This window comes from Trachypithecus francoisi, unplaced genomic scaffold (genome assembly GCF_009764315.1).
Source record: "Trachypithecus francoisi isolate TF-2019V2 unplaced genomic scaffold, Tfra_2.0 Lachesis_group13, whole genome shotgun sequence".
In the NCBI taxonomy this organism is placed as follows: Eukaryota; Metazoa; Chordata; class Mammalia; order Primates; family Cercopithecidae; genus Trachypithecus; species Trachypithecus francoisi.
In genome coordinates, this window is record NW_022681458.1 from 64,056,417 (window position 1) to 64,072,232 (window position 15,816).

Sequence of the window (15,816 nt, forward strand, 5' to 3'; positions counted from 1 at the left end):
TGGCCAACATGGTGAAACCCTGTCTCTACTAAAGATACAAAAAAAATGTAGCCAGTGTGGTAGCGTGAGCCTGTAATCCCAGCTACTTGGGAGGCTGAGGCAGGAGAATTGCTTGAACCTGGGAGGCAGAGGTTGCAGTGAGCCAAGATCGTGTCATTCCACTCCAGCCTAGGTGACACGGCAAGACTCCGTCTCAAAAAAAAAAAAAAAAAAAAATTCTATAATTAAAAGTCGGTCATTAGCAAAAAGGTTTTAAAAGTCCTGGCAGGTGGCTCATGATTTCATTATATTTGATCAACAAGACTCCAATCCTGGAATAATTTGGATTGAATCCCATAACTCATTAATTCCGATATTTTATCTATATTTAAATGATCTACTCACTGCACTATTTTCCTTTTAACAACTATTACCCAGGCTCCATATGATCACTGTGAAACTATAATTTGTTCACCAATTTGTTTGTGTTTTATGTGTTCACTCGACCATATGTGACTGAGTGGTTCAAAAACAACCAAGATTCTTCTTTATCATAATCCCTCCAACTGTTTACAAAGAATGTTAAAATCTGTAACTCTAGTGGCACTACAGTTTTCTACCAAAAATAAACCAGTTTCTCTAATTCAGTAATAGCTTTAGAAGGCCAATATAGTTCAGAGAAAAATGAAATCAAGAATTACATTGAAAACAGAGACCATTAAGTTCTCTAAATATGTTTCATTAATTATTTTGCTCATTTTTCTGAAAACCTTCCTGCCTTATCAATAAAAAGCATTCACTTCTCTTCTTATAATTGAATCTTAACATAGATGTAGTGGGAATTAAATAATGGAAATAAAATTTATTGAACACTGGCAAAGATGCTGTGGTAGATGAAGTTGGAGTTACAAGGAAGAAGCAAGCACTGGCCTGGCCTTGAAAGAACTGAAGTCTTTCTCATTCACTCTTCTAAAATGCTGCCAAGACAGAAGCAGAAAGAAATGTATAATACTGTCCAGCGTACTTTCATTCTTTACTAAGAGAAACAGGTTATGTTTGGAATTCAACATCTTTGGTTGGAACGCATTGACTTTTTTTCCCTCCTTGTTTTGATAGAAATGGAATTAAGTGAAAGTAGTCTTTTCTGTAGTCTTCAAATTTTATAATGCTGTTTATTTTTAATTTAATCCCATTCAATTATTTAGTTGTTATACACCGACATTAACTGCTGTATGTTATGACTTTTTTCAATAATTTTGTTCTTTCAGGGCTAGAAATAAACTTAAAAGAACAACAACAACCAAGATTTGTGGGAAAACTATTACCAAAACAGTACCTGCCAGAACTCAGGTTAAACTTCAGGCATTTTTTTTTTTTTTCTATTGGAGCAATATTGCCGTGGTGTCATGGCTGTGGTCTTTTCCTCTTTTTTAGGCAGAGTCTAACTTTGGGGTGAAAAGGCAAATCTGCTTGCCAGGATCCAGCTTAGGTGTTAACATTCAACAAAAACTGGTCTACCCTGCCACTGATTTTGTCTTGGGCTTCCCACTCCCATACTTTTTGTTATATTCTTATCTAACTGCATGGAATTCTCATTTCCACCCTTCTTTTAATGCCAAATTCTGTCATCTCAGACCTAAGTAGGCACTATTCCAAAAGTGATTATTGCTTGTCTTTAATAGTGTTTCCTAATATTTTATAGTTTGACATTTTCCAGATGTCCCCAAAAGATTGCAGTTGAATTTTGACTAACATTTATTAAGAAAATATATAATGATCAGATATTAAGGAATTTAAGGAAACAGTAACACAGTAATTGAACAAAATGAAGGACGATACCTACATAGTGTATTTTAAAATTCCAAATGCAGATAATGCTTGGTATGCATGTGATTTACAGGCCCCTTGCACCAGAAATTCCAGTGTCTTCCTGATGGCTAATATACTGGCATTTGTAATTTTCTGCTTCCCTAGCTCCTCTTTTTGTTTCTAAGAGTTACCAAGGAGATGATAAATGCTTAATTGCAACATCCTTCTTTCCATCTCTTTCCACATACTCTGCAGGATCTAGGTAAGGTAGTTTGCAGTTATCAGGAACATGAAAAATAAATGAACTTAGTAAGTTATAGGGCTCTTACTGTTACAGTGCTGAATATGGAGGACTTTGCATGACCATTGATCTGCGTACTATTTTTAGTAGCTATATAGTGTTCCATTTGTGTGGAAGACCTATTCATTCATTCACTGTTTATTGCATTTCTACTTAGTAGATAGTATCACGTTTGAGACACGGTTCCAAATGCTGAAGTTAAACTGATGAATTAGGCAGACAAAAATTCTTGCCCTCTCAGAGTTTACATTATAGTGATAAAAACAGACAACAAAGTGAATATATAAGTATATAATGTAATTTCTTTTTTTTTTTTGAGACGGAGTCTCGCTCTGTAGCCCAGGCTGGAGTGCAGTGGCCGGATCTCAGCTCACTTCAAGCTCCGCCTCCCGGGTTTACGCCATTCTCCTGCCTCAGCCTCCCGAGTGGCTGGGACTACAGGCGCCCACCACCTCGCCCGGCTAGTTTTTTGTATTTTTTAGTAGAGATGGGATTTCACCGTATTAGCCAGGATGGTCTCGATCTCCTGACCTCGTGATCCACCCGTCTCAGCTTCCCAAAGTTCTGGGATTACAGGCTTGAGCCACCGCGCCCGGCCTATAATGTAATTTCAAGTAGTGATTAGATACATAATTTTTTTAAGAGATGGGGCTCCCTATGGTGCCCATGCTTATCTTGAGCCCTTGGGCTCAAGCAGTCCTCCCACCTCGGCCTCCCAGAGTGCTGGGATTACCGGCATGAGCCACCATGTCTGGCCAGGGTACGTAATTTTTATAATTTAGATTATTCGATTTTTTCTGTAACTTTTATTTATGTGAATGAGCTTAATGAATTATGTATGTGAATGAGATTAACTAATTAATCTCATAATATCAAAAGGGCTAGCAGTAAAGTAGGATCTTTCACTAGGAAGCAAGATTTGGTGCAGAGCTGTCACTCAGATAACTATGATGAATTGTGACTGACTCTTCAACAGAATCTTTCTTTTTTTTCCCCTTTACTCCAGGTGTTCATGTAAAGTGCGAACACCTGGAGTAAAGGAGACTCAACTCAGTTACTGAGTTCATTTATTTTTCATGTTCCTGATAACTGCAGACTACCTTACCTAGATCCTGCAGAGTATGTGGAAACCCCTCTAGGCTGCCTTAGGCACTAAAACTTGAAGTTCAAGAAAGTGTTGTCTTATTATTATGTTCACCCCAAGTAACTTTTTGTTGTATCTTCCTATGAGTATTAAGTTGTAATCACAATTTCTGTTTGCCATCCCCTGAACTGGGGAAGTTGAGAGACTGGATGATAATAACCTGACATAGCCGGGCTGTAGATATGCATCATAGTGCTGAGCAGACAGGACTCTAGCACATCTAGGAGGAAAAATTTGGGGGGTAAGGAGAGCTTGGTGTGTTCTGATATTAGGGACTGATACATCCATAGCTCTTAATGCTGGCAGAACTTGAAACAGTATTTTAGTTAAGCCACTTCTAAAAGTGCCAAATGACAAAGAACTGTCTTATAAACTCTTCTCTTACTTGCTTAGGACTCGGACAGGAGAGAACGATTTGCAATTGTAGATTAGAAGTAAATTTGTTGGCAGGCAAAATTTTTATTAAAGAACTAGAATGGGATGTGGTGAATTCTTATTTTCTGGAGATTTCAAATTAAGACAGGTAACGGTCTTCTTTGAATAACTAGGTTAGTGTTATTTGAATAAAATAGCAAGGTTGCTTTTCTTTGCATCTTAGAATGCTGAAATACTTGAATCTGAATTTTTAAAAATTAAACTCCTTTCTGACAAAAAGTAAAATTTAGTAGAATCCAAGTATATTTGTCTATCTTTGAATTGGGTGTCTCTGCCTTTCTTGGATTTTCTTTTCCTTTTCTTTGGTGATAAGATTATTTCCTAATTTTAAAAGTAATATGAGCTTATTATAGAAAATTTGAAAAATATAAAAAAAGGAAAAATTAGTATCACCCATAATCCTAACTTTCAGAGATAATGCTGTTAAATTCTTGGTTTATTTACCTATATTTATTTATTTTTACCTATAAATAAAGGTATGTTTTTAAAATTTGCATAAAGTAGTATACACAGTATTTTATCATGCTTCAAATAATTCTTCAAAGATATAATTTACGTGTTTGCATTATTTTCCACCATGTAATTATACAATAGTTTATTTCATCATTTTATTTCTTTTTTTTTTTTTTTTTTTTTGAGACGGAGTCTTGCTCTTTCGCCGGGCTGGAGTGCAGTGGCCGGATCTCAGCTCACTGCAAGCTCCGCCTCCCGGGTTTAGGCCATTCTCCTGCCTCAGCCTCCTGAGTAGCTGGGACTACAGGCGCCCGCCACCTCGCCCGGCTAGTTTTTTGTATTTTTAGTAGAGATGGGATTTCACCGTATTAGCCAGGATGGTCTCGATCTCCTGACCTCGTGATCCACCCGTCTCAGCTTCCCAAAGTTCTGGGATTACAGGCTTGAGCCACCGCGCCCGGCCTATAATGTAATTTCAAGTAGTGATTAGATACATAATTTTTTTAAGAGATGGGGCTCCCTATGGTGCCCATGCTTATCTTGAGCCCTTGGGCTCAAGCAGTCCTCCCACCTCGGCCTCCCAGAGTGCTGGGATTACCGGCATGAGCCACCATGTCTGGCCAGGGTACGTAATTTTTATAATTTAGATTATTCGATTTTTTCTGTAACTTTTATTTATGTGAATGAGCTTAATGAATTATGTATGTGAATGAGATTAACTAATTAATCTCATAATATCAAAAGGGCTAGCAGTAAAGTAGGATCTTTCACTAGGAAGCAAGATTTGGTGCAGAGCTGTCACTCAGATAACTATGATGAATTGTGACTGACTCTTCAACAGAATCTTTCTTTTTTTTCCCCTTTACTCCAGGTGTTCATGTAAAGTGCGAACACCTGGAGTAAAGGAGACTCAACTCAGTTACTGAGTTCATTTATTTTTCATGTTCCTGATAACTGCAGACTACCTTACCTAGATCCTGCAGAGTATGTGGAAACCCCTCTAGGCTGCCTTAGGCACTAAAACTTGAAGTTCAAGAAAGTGTTGTCTTATTATTATGTTCACCCCAAGTAACTTTTTGTTGTATCTTCCTATGAGTATTAAGTTGTAATCACAATTTCTGTTTGCCATCCCCTGAACTGGGGAAGTTGAGAGACTGGATGATAATAACCTGACATAGCCGGGCTGTAGATATGCATCATAGTGCTGAGCAGACAGGACTCTAGCACATCTAGGAGGAAAAATTTGGGGGGTAAGGAGAGCTTGGTGTGTTCTGATATTAGGGACTGATACATCCATAGCTCTTAATGCTGGCAGAACTTGAAACAGTATTTTAGTTAAGCCACTTCTAAAAGTGCCAAATGACAAAGAACTGTCTTATAAACTCTTCTCTTACTTGCTTAGGACTCGGACAGGAGAGAACGATTTGCAATTGTAGATTAGAAGTAAATTTGTTGGCAGGCAAAATTTTTATTAAAGAACTAGAATGGGATGTGGTGAATTCTTATTTTCTGGAGATTTCAAATTAAGACAGGTAACGGTCTTCTTTGAATAACTAGGTTAGTGTTATTTGAATAAAATAGCAAGGTTGCTTTTCTTTGCATCTTAGAATGCTGAAATACTTGAATCTGAATTTTTAAAAATTAAACTCCTTTCTGACAAAAAGTAAAATTTAGTAGAATCCAAGTATATTTGTCTATCTTTGAATTGGGTGTCTCTGCCTTTCTTGGATTTTCTTTTCCTTTTCTTTGGTGATAAGATTATTTCCTAATTTTAAAAGTAATATGAGCTTATTATAGAAAATTTGAAAAATATAAAAAAAGGAAAAATTAGTATCACCCATAATCCTAACTTTCAGAGATAATGCTGTTAAATTCTTGGTTTATTTACCTATATTTATTTATTTTTACCTATAAATAAAGGTATGTTTTTAAAATTTGCATAAAGTAGTATACACAGTATTTTATCATGCTTCAAATAATTCTTCAAAGATATAATTTACGTGTTTGCATTATTTTCCACCATGTAATTATACAATAGTTTATTTCATCATTTTATTTCTTTTTTTTTTTTTTTTTTTGAGACGGAGTCTTGCTCTTTCGCCCGGGCTGGAGTGCAGTGGCCGGATCTCAGCTCACTGCAAGCTCCGCCTCCCGGGTTTAGGCCATTCTCCTGCCTCAGCCTCCTGAGTAGCTGGGACTACAGGCGCCCGCCACCTCGCCGGCTAGTTTTTTGTATTTTTAGTAGAGACGGGGTTTCACCGTGTTAGCCAGGATGGTCTCGATCTCCTGACCTCGTGATCCGCCCGTCTCGGCCTCCCAAAGTGCTGGGATTACAGGCTTGAGCCACCGCGCCCGGCCCATTTTATTTCTTAACATTTAGGTTGTTTCAAAAATCACATTCTTATGTAATTACAAGTAATGTCTTTACAAATAAGTCTTAGACTATGTCTTAGAATAGCTGTTAGGTTGATCTATTAAATTGCTGAAGTTAGAAATCATTAAAAAATAATAACAGCTTTGTACATACACAACTATGTGGTAGATAGTTTAATATTTTCATTTTCCTCAATTTTGTGCTTTTACTGACAAAACATTTTAAAATTTATGGTTGTTTATTATATTTTCCTCAACTGAGGATGAAAAGAAGGTGAGGATTAATCTAATTTTAGCATTTTTCTTGCTTTAAAAAGTTGTACCTCAAATCAGAATTTGCAAATAGCATTTAATTGCACTGAGTGATAAAGTGAGGTGTTCCAGTGTGAATTACCCTGCAACCTACTTAGAGTATTTTCCTGTGTATAGCAAAATTTATGGAGTATGCTGATTAAATGAAGCCACATCATATTTCTTGTTGGAGAATTTCAAATATAATATAACTGTGACATACTTTGTAGTTTCTATTTTTAACAATATGTAGTGATTTTAAAAGTCTACCTGGATATTTATTTTTTCCCTTTCTTCTTTTCTGAATTGAAGGTAGAAATGAAACCATCTTTTGGTCATTTCCCATTATTTCCTTTTATTTCTCCCACGTGTGCCCTGGATAATATCCTGGCTAGATAAGAGTGTACGTTATTTTCACTGGCAGATTCTGATTCCACTGCCAATCAACAGAAGAGCATTTCCTCCACCCCTTTCATATTCTGCACACTATACTTAGAAATGAGAAAAAGTCTCAAAGGTAGGCACGACTATATTACCAAAGCAGGCAGCAAGGTCCCCCAAGGGAGGGCTCAAGCTGGAGTGAGAGTGTGTTAAGAGGGGGAGAAAGTAATGAGTGGTTTTGAAAAATGAGGTTATATAAGTTAGAGCTACCCAGAGATGCTTTGAAGGGCTATTAGACACAGTTCTTGAAAGGGGGTTTAAATAAAACTAAAATATAATAGCAAATTCTCTCACTGAAGAGAATTTAAAGTGATTCCTCACAAGAATTAATTGACACCATCAGAAGGCTGGAATGGGTTTTAACCATCCAAAAGGTGTGCTTGGTGTTTTGGAAGAATTGCTCTCCATAGCATATAATAAGTGGCTGTGGGAAATCAATACCTTTTATTTAAAGGTGCCTCCCAATGTTTAATAGCATTGGGTAGCATCACAGTGTCTGGGCAGTTTCACCTCCATTCTCAGTGCTTGGTTATTTGGTATATGTCATTTCCAAAAAGCTATCCATATCTGTCTTCTTTCTTTCTCTTAAAAAAGTTTCTGATTAATTTTGCAAAGCTATAATACTGATACCAATTTTGTTTGTCCTAATGTCTCAGTGATACTTGTGATGTAATGTAACTGAAATTTGTTATAGGTGTTCCACTTTCTATTTCCAAACCCCGAGTGAGGCATCAGAATAAGTCTTCAGTTATTCTCCCTTGTCATGAAGACAGAGAACCACCATCCTTGGATGAACCTATAAATGCCCCTTGCTTCTTTTCAATGGTTAAATTTATTTTTAAATCTCATCTTAATACTTTAACATGATTCCCATCATGATTAGAACAGTCACAGGACATGGTAGGCGTTTTGCTCTTCTTATTCTTTTAACCTCTGAAACAGGGTGGCAGGAATTATTGTCTCCACGAGACTGAAAATATATTTTGCACTAGATCTAGAGTGTCCATTAAGATTTGATCCTGATGCTGTGGCCTGTTGCCATGGATGTTTCCATTGTTTTACACTTTAAAGAGCCATCCAGTTGGGTGTAATAGTGCAGGTAGTGGGCTTGGAGAAGTTCCGAGGTGGCGGTGGCGCCGGCAAGGACGAGGATAGCGGGAGCAGGCCCTGGGCTTGTCGCTCACCTTGCTGATGGTAGAGGAGCTTTATGGCAAGTATGGCATCGTGGCTGATGCCACAGAACAAGTGGGCCAACATAAAGATGCCTATCAAGTGATACTGGATGGTGTGAAAGGTGGTACTAAGGAAAAACGATTAGCAGCTCAATTTATTCTGAAATTCTTTAAGCATTTTCCAGAACTGGCGGATTCTGCTAACAGTTAGACCTCTGTGAGGATGAAGATGTATCTATTCGACGTCAAGCAATTAAAGAACTGCCTCAATTTGCCACTGGAGAAAATCTTCCTTGAGTGGCAGATATACTAATGCAACTTTTGGAGACAGATGACTGCAGAATTTAACCTAGTGAACAATGCCCTGTTAAGTATATTTAAAATGGATGGAAAAGGGACTTTAGGTTCGTTGTTCAGCCAGATACTTCAAGGAGAGGACATTGTTAGAGAACGAGCAATTAAATTCCTTTCTACAAAACTTAAGACTTTACCAGATGCAGTCTTAACAAAGGAAGTGGAAGAGCTTCTACTAACTGAATCCAAACCGGTCCTAGAAGATGTGACTAATGAAGAATTTGTTCTATTCATGAAATACTGCCTAGGTTAAAAAGCTTACAGACAGTAAGTGGAAGACAGCAACTTGTAGAATTGGTGGCCGAACAGGCCGACCTAGAACAGACCTTCAATCCCTCTGATCCTGGGTGTGTGGACAGGCTCTCACAGTGCACTCGGCAGGCAGTACCCTTCTTCTCTAAAACTGTCTATTCCATAAGGTTTGTGACATATTTCTGTGAGCAGGTTCTCCCTAACCTTGGCATCTTAACTATCCCAGTGGAAGGTCTTGATATACAGTTGGAGGTATTGAAATTGTTGGTGGAGATGAGTTCATTTTGTGGTGACATGGAAAAACTGGAAACAAATTTAAGGAAACTATTTGATAAGTTATTGGAATACATGCCCCTCCCTCCAGAAGAACCAGAAAATGGAGACAATGCTGGTGATGAAGAGCCCAAGCTGCAGTTCAGTTATGTGGAATGTTTGTTGTACAGTTTTCACCAGTTGGGCCAAAAACTTCAGATTTCTTAACAGCCAAACTGAATGCAGAAAAACTCAAAGATTTCAAAATCAGGCTGCAATACTTTGCACAAAGCCTGCAAGTTTATATCAGACAACTTCACTTAGCTCTCCAGGGTAAAACGGATGAGAACAGAAGAGAACAGAAAACAGAAGAGAACTAGATTAAAGTTGTTGCATTGAAAGCAACAAACAATATCAATGTTTTAATCAAGGATCTCTTCCACATTCCTCCTCCTTGTAAGAGCACAGTAACACTGTCCTGGAAACCTGTATGAAAGGTTGAGATTGGGCAAAAGAGAGCCAGTGAATATGCAACTTCAGGTTCACCACCCAAGAAATGTTCAGCAGTACAAAAAAGAGATGCCAGGCAGATTTATAATCCTCCCAGTGAGAAATATAGCAGCAATTTGGGCAACTTTAATTGTGAGAGGAGCCTTCGGGGAAAGTAGAGGTGGCCGAGGTTGGGGCACACGAGGAAATTGTAGTCATGGAAGACTCTACTGAATAAGACGTCAGCACTCTTCAGCATAGTCGTGAACTTAATATACTTGAATCCTACTACTTATTGGATTGCCAGGGATGTCCCCTTAAACAGACTGCTGCCTTCAGCTAAAATCTTAATGTTCTTTATACTTTGTATGTATCGTCTACTTTTGTAACAGACCATGGTTGTGTCCAAGGCAAAACCATAGTGATATTTTTGGATGCTTTGTCTGCAATATTGACTTGTTTTTGCAATATCATTATTCAGACTTCAAATTGTGAATCTTTTACTTTTAAACATCTTGATAATTTGTTGTTGATAGCTGTTCATTCTAAAATGTAGTGAAATTCAGTCTAGTTCTGCTGATAAAGATTATCGGTTTTAAAAAGTTACTGATTTTCCTCTTCCCTCTGTCTTAGTTTTTTGCCCAATATATAGAGAAGAGTAACTGTAAATCTTAACATTTTGTTTTCATTGTTTAATAAAGCTGCTAGGCAGTGGTGCAACATTCCTACCTAGTGTCATAAAAACACAATATTTACATAGCTTTCTTTAAATGTAGGAATGACATTACATTTTTAGGAGACAGTAATTGCTTTTGCACTGCTTACTTAACTCTTTTCCATATATTGTGATACAAACTTTTGAATATGGAATCTTACTATTTGAATAGAAATGTGTATGTATAATATACATAAATACATAAGCATATATGTGTGTGTATATGTGTGTGTGTATATGCTGTGAAACTTGACTACACAACATAAGTCACTTTTTTAAATTCCAGGAATGGGTAGTCTGACACGGTGATTATCTTTTTGAGGCTGAATCCATTATTAACTTGTTATTTAGGTTTTTACTCCCAGTAGCAAGGGATTCTAAGTCAGTTGCACTTACGTGATTATTGTTATTTAAAACTAAAAATAAAGGCTGTATTTTCTTTTTCTTTTTCTTTTTTTTTTTTTTTTTTGAGACAGAGTTTCACTCTTGTTGCCCAGGCTGGAGTGCAATAGTGAGATCTCGGCTCACTGCAACCTCCACCTCCCAGGTTCAAGCGATTCTCCTGCCTCTGCCTTCCAAGTAGCTGGGATTATGGGCACCTATCACCACACCCAGCTAATATTTGTATTTTTAGTAGAGATGGGATTTCACCATGTTGGCCAGGCTGGTCTCAAACTCCTAACCTCAGGCAATCCACCCGCTTTACCCTCCCAAAGTGCTGGGATTACAGGCGTGAGCCACCACACCCACCTAGGCTGCATTTTCAAAGACAAATTGGAGATTACTATTGGTGAAATACAGCCAAAATACTGAATCTGATGTAATATAGGTTTTGACAGGAAGAGATAGTATAGTTTAGAATTTGGAGATTTAATAACCACGGCTACCCAGAAAACGTGACTTGATAACATGGTACCAATAAGTAAGGGATGCTCTCTCAGTTTGCTTTTGCCATTTTCGAGATTTTAACTTCTCAGGTTATCAGTCAAAATTATTGTATAAGTTAGCCAATATAATTTTTAGCTTAAAACAGCAGATGGGGGGGTTTGTGGAGTGTTTAACGTCATAGACACTTTTAGTAGCATAGAGCCTTTGTTCTGCATTTGAATGTTTAGTATATTTTTGTTTTACAGTTAATCTTCCCTCCCCAAGTTTGCTATTCAAATCAAATGCTTGAATGACATTTCTAGTAGTCTGATGTATTTTTTAAGGAATAGTTTGTGATTCCAAAGCAGGTATCTTCATTACCATTACCTCTACACTGCAGAAGAAACAAAACTCCTTTGTTAGATTTACTGCACATGTTTATGAGGAAAATAGTTCTGAAAGGCTAGAATGATACAAGTGAGCAAAAGTTGCTCAGCTTGGCTATGGAGTGGTAGCAATAATCTCTAAACATTCCAAAAGACTATGAGTTGAACCTAAACTCCCTTGGAATCTGAACAAAGGAATATAAAATTGCCATTTGAAAACTGACCCGCTAATCTGGACCTCAGAGATAGATCAGCAGTGGCCCAAACCCGTTTCAAATACAGAAATTGTATTGAGACTACAGCTAAATAAATTTAAACATTAAGTATAACTTTTCCACTTTTCTTCTTTATAAGCATATTTGTAAACTCAAAGCTGAGCAGAAGTGACTTTACTCTCTCAAGTTTGATACTGAGTTGACTGTTCCCTTACCCCTCACTCTTCCCCTTATCTTTCCTAAGGCAATAGTGCACAACTTCAGTTATTTTTGCTTCCGAATTTGAATGAAAAACTTAATACCGTGGATTTTTTTTCTTTTTCAAGACACCTGTTTATCACCTTGTTTAAATGTAAATGCCCCCTTATGCTTTTGAAATAAATTTCTTTTTGTAATTAAAAAAAGACCCATCCAGTTTAAAACAACAAAACTGTACAAATTATGGCAAACTTCTGATCAGCAGCATGGATTTCTTAAGTAAAAGAAAATGAGAAACCAAACTGCTTCTTATGTTCTTGTCTTCAAATGGTTACCAAGGGGAAGATTTTGCACAGATCATTGGGTCAAGTAAGGGTTATTGTTCCCTCAGCAATGCACATTGTAATAAGTCATTCTCCTTCTTGAAATTACATCTTCACTAGGATCAGTATATAAAACACAGTTCTATTTGTGCTGGAAGTACAAGGTCATAGCCATTCACGTGGAAGGTGATCCTTCACAATTATCCTTAGGAAAAAAAAACTTGGAAAAATACTCTGTGCTCTTCATGGTTCAATGATGTAAAATGTTTGTGTCATGCTCATTATGGACATTAAAGGCAGGGAGCTTATCCAACACACAGACCTGTGGGTCTGGTGCTATGTTTATAAAGACAGTCAACTGGAAGATGGTAGCATACATGCCATGTATACAGCTTTTTATGTTTACTCTCTTAGAAGCTGGTGGAAATATCAATCATTATAACATCAAAATTTACATTTGCAGGCCAGGTACAGTGGCTCACGCCTGTAATCCCAACACTTTGGGAGGCAGAGGTAAGTGGATCACTTGAGCTCAGGAGTTCAAGACCAGCCCGCCCAATATAGTGAAATCCCGTGTCTGCTAAAAATACAAAAATTAGTCAGATGTGGTGGTGGGTGCCTGTAGTCCCAGCTACTCGGCAGGCTGAGGCAGGAGAATTGCTCAGGGAGGGGGAGGTTGCAGTGAGCTGAGATTGCACCACTGCACTCCAGCCTGGGCAACAGCGTGAGACTCTGCCTCAAAAAAAAAAAAAAAAAAAAAAAATTTACATTTGTGGAGTCTAATCTTCAGACATATATTAAGTCATATAATTCTCTCAATATGCTTATGAGGTAGATAAGAATTGTTAATTTTTTTCTTTCTAGATGAGGTAACTGCAGCCTGTCTTGTCTAGCAAGAAGTTAATAGTGGAGCTGGAAAGTCATTGTTCTTTCCTCTCCTTTTTCCTAGCTTGTCATTTTTCATAAATAGTGCATTGACTATTCCTACTACTTAGGAAGAGGGGAGCTCAAAGTAAAGAGTACCCCCATTTGATGAATTGTAAAAATGATGTCATTCAATATGTCAGAATGTACAGACAATCAATAGAAAATGTAATTCTGTTGGAAGATTATATCAATGAAGTCACAGATAATCAGGTTGCACGTTGAGTTTGTTAAAGACATAATGGCCACGCAAGCCTTATTTTATCAATCCTTACAGAAAAATTTTAAGAACCATGCACACTGAATGTATAAAAATCATAGAAAGCAAGGGGACTTTAAAAAATCACTTTATTCAAACTCTCATGTTAGAGCTAAACTTTTTTTTTTTTTAAGAAAAGAAAAAAAATAAAGAGGTTTCAAGATTTTAAATTATTTGCTCCAGGTTGCACAATTAGAAAACCACACAGCTGAGAGTTGAATCTGTGCCTTCAAATGCCACTGTCCCCTAGCCTTACTCTCTACCATGCAGATGCTTGGCTGCCTGTGGACAGAGGGCCAGATGACAGTGGTGGTTCTACTCAGCTCTATATCTCCTTGGTGAGCAAAACCACAATGGTAGTCCCACTTTATGAGGAGGAAAATTCTGGTTGAGAAGTGCCCCTAGAAACAACAGTCAGTGGTGTAACTTAAGTCTCAAGTGCTTCCTTGCCTGTTTTCTCACAGATAGTGGAGTGTACCATATTTCTGCTTGCAGAGAATCATCTATATATTTCAGCCATGAGAGTTAAGAATTAAGAAAAAAGGAGAAAAAAAAGAATATCTGTTTTCCAACTGTCATTGAAGTAAAGTATATATTGTCATGTTCTTTGACAATCCTGATCATGTTGGAATCAAGTCAAAATGCTAAGGGGTGCGGTTTTAGGCAGTAATAGTTCTGACTTTGTTAAGGCTGATATTTGGATAGATCAATGTTCTATTATGTCAAACTGAGGGATCTTTAAAAATTGTTATGTAAATCAGAAGCATGCTTAGCTGAAGTATCTTAAAAGAGTGCTTTAGCTACTTAATTATCTTCTGGTGACCATTGATCTCTGGCCAAATCGTTGACACAATGGGTTTAAGAATAAAGAGAACCATTGGAATAAAAGTTTATGCTGAATGTACTCTTAACCATCAGACATAGAAACATTAGTGGAAATGGATTAAGAATACATAGGAGATGGATACTTACTGAAGAGGCAAATAGCATGAATGGTAGAAATATTTTAGTAACTTCTGTTTACTATCTATATGCATAGAACATTTTGATTCAAGTGTTTTTGATACAGGCGTTTTGACAGTTAAAGCAAGTGGACGCCCTGGAATCTTGTTCCACACTTAACCACCATCTGATTTCTGGGCAATTTTTATTTTCCACTGTATTAATTTATATACTGTTTGAAAGCTTTGTTAAACTTTGGTCTTGTATTACTTTTATTTCTGAGATGAATCCTATTTGGTGGTAATGTATAATTTTGATATAATGCTGGGTTCAGTTAGCACTTAATATGAATAATGAAATTGATCTGTAGATTTTTTGGTACTATTTTTATCTCTACTGTCTTTATTAAGATTATGTTAGATGTATCATTTTAGAATTAGGAAAAAAGCAGTAATATATTATTTAGTCTTTTTTAATTAGGAAACCTCTAAGGGGGTATCAGGTACTCCCCCAAAGCATTATTATAAATGAGTTTTACTATAAGGGTAAATGTGTTATTTAGAGAACAGTTAGAAATTTAATTAGGGTCTCTGGTCAGACGGGAGCTGAGAATAAGAGATTGTATTATGGCCCAAATCTCTTCCCCTCAATATTTACCCAATTAAAAAGAAGCCTCAGAAAACTTATTGGAAGAAGATAATGCGCTTTATATAGATGTTTTGCAGCACTTAAAAACATGCCATCATAAAAATCTGGAAGAATTCTATCCTGACCAGCCATGAAAAAGTTGTTTGATGTGACTTTCTCTAATTTGCTTATGAAAAGAGTATATATATTTTCATTTCCAAATGTAAGATATATTATTATTATTATTATCATCATCATCATCATTTTTTGAGACTGAGTCTCACTCTATTGCCCAGGCTGGAGTGCAGTGGCGTGGTCTCAGTTCACTGCAACCTCTGCCTCCTGGGTTTAAGCGATACTCCTACCTCAGCCTCCCGAGTAGCTGGGATTACAGGCGCCTGTCACCACGCCCGGCTAATTTTGTGTATTTTTAGTAGAGAAGGGGCTTCACCATGTTGGCCAGGCTGGTCTCAAACTCCTGACCTCATTATCCACCCACCTCGGCCTCCCAAAGTGCTGGGATTACAGGCATGAGCCACCGCGCCTGGCCCGATATATTATATTTTTTGAGAAAAGAGTCTTACTCTGTTGCCCAGGCTGGAGTGCAGTGGCACA

The 15,816-nt window shown here is 37.3% G+C and overlaps 1 protein-coding gene and 1 pseudogene across 1 annotated transcript in view; both read left to right on the forward strand.

The window, feature by feature from the left end:
- PDE11A (phosphodiesterase 11A) overlaps positions 1-15,816 on the forward strand; it is a 490,924-nt gene that overhangs the window by 82,729 nt on the left and 392,379 nt on the right. The window lies entirely within an intron of this gene.
- LOC117094802 lies at positions 8,317-9,979 on the forward strand (annotated as a pseudogene).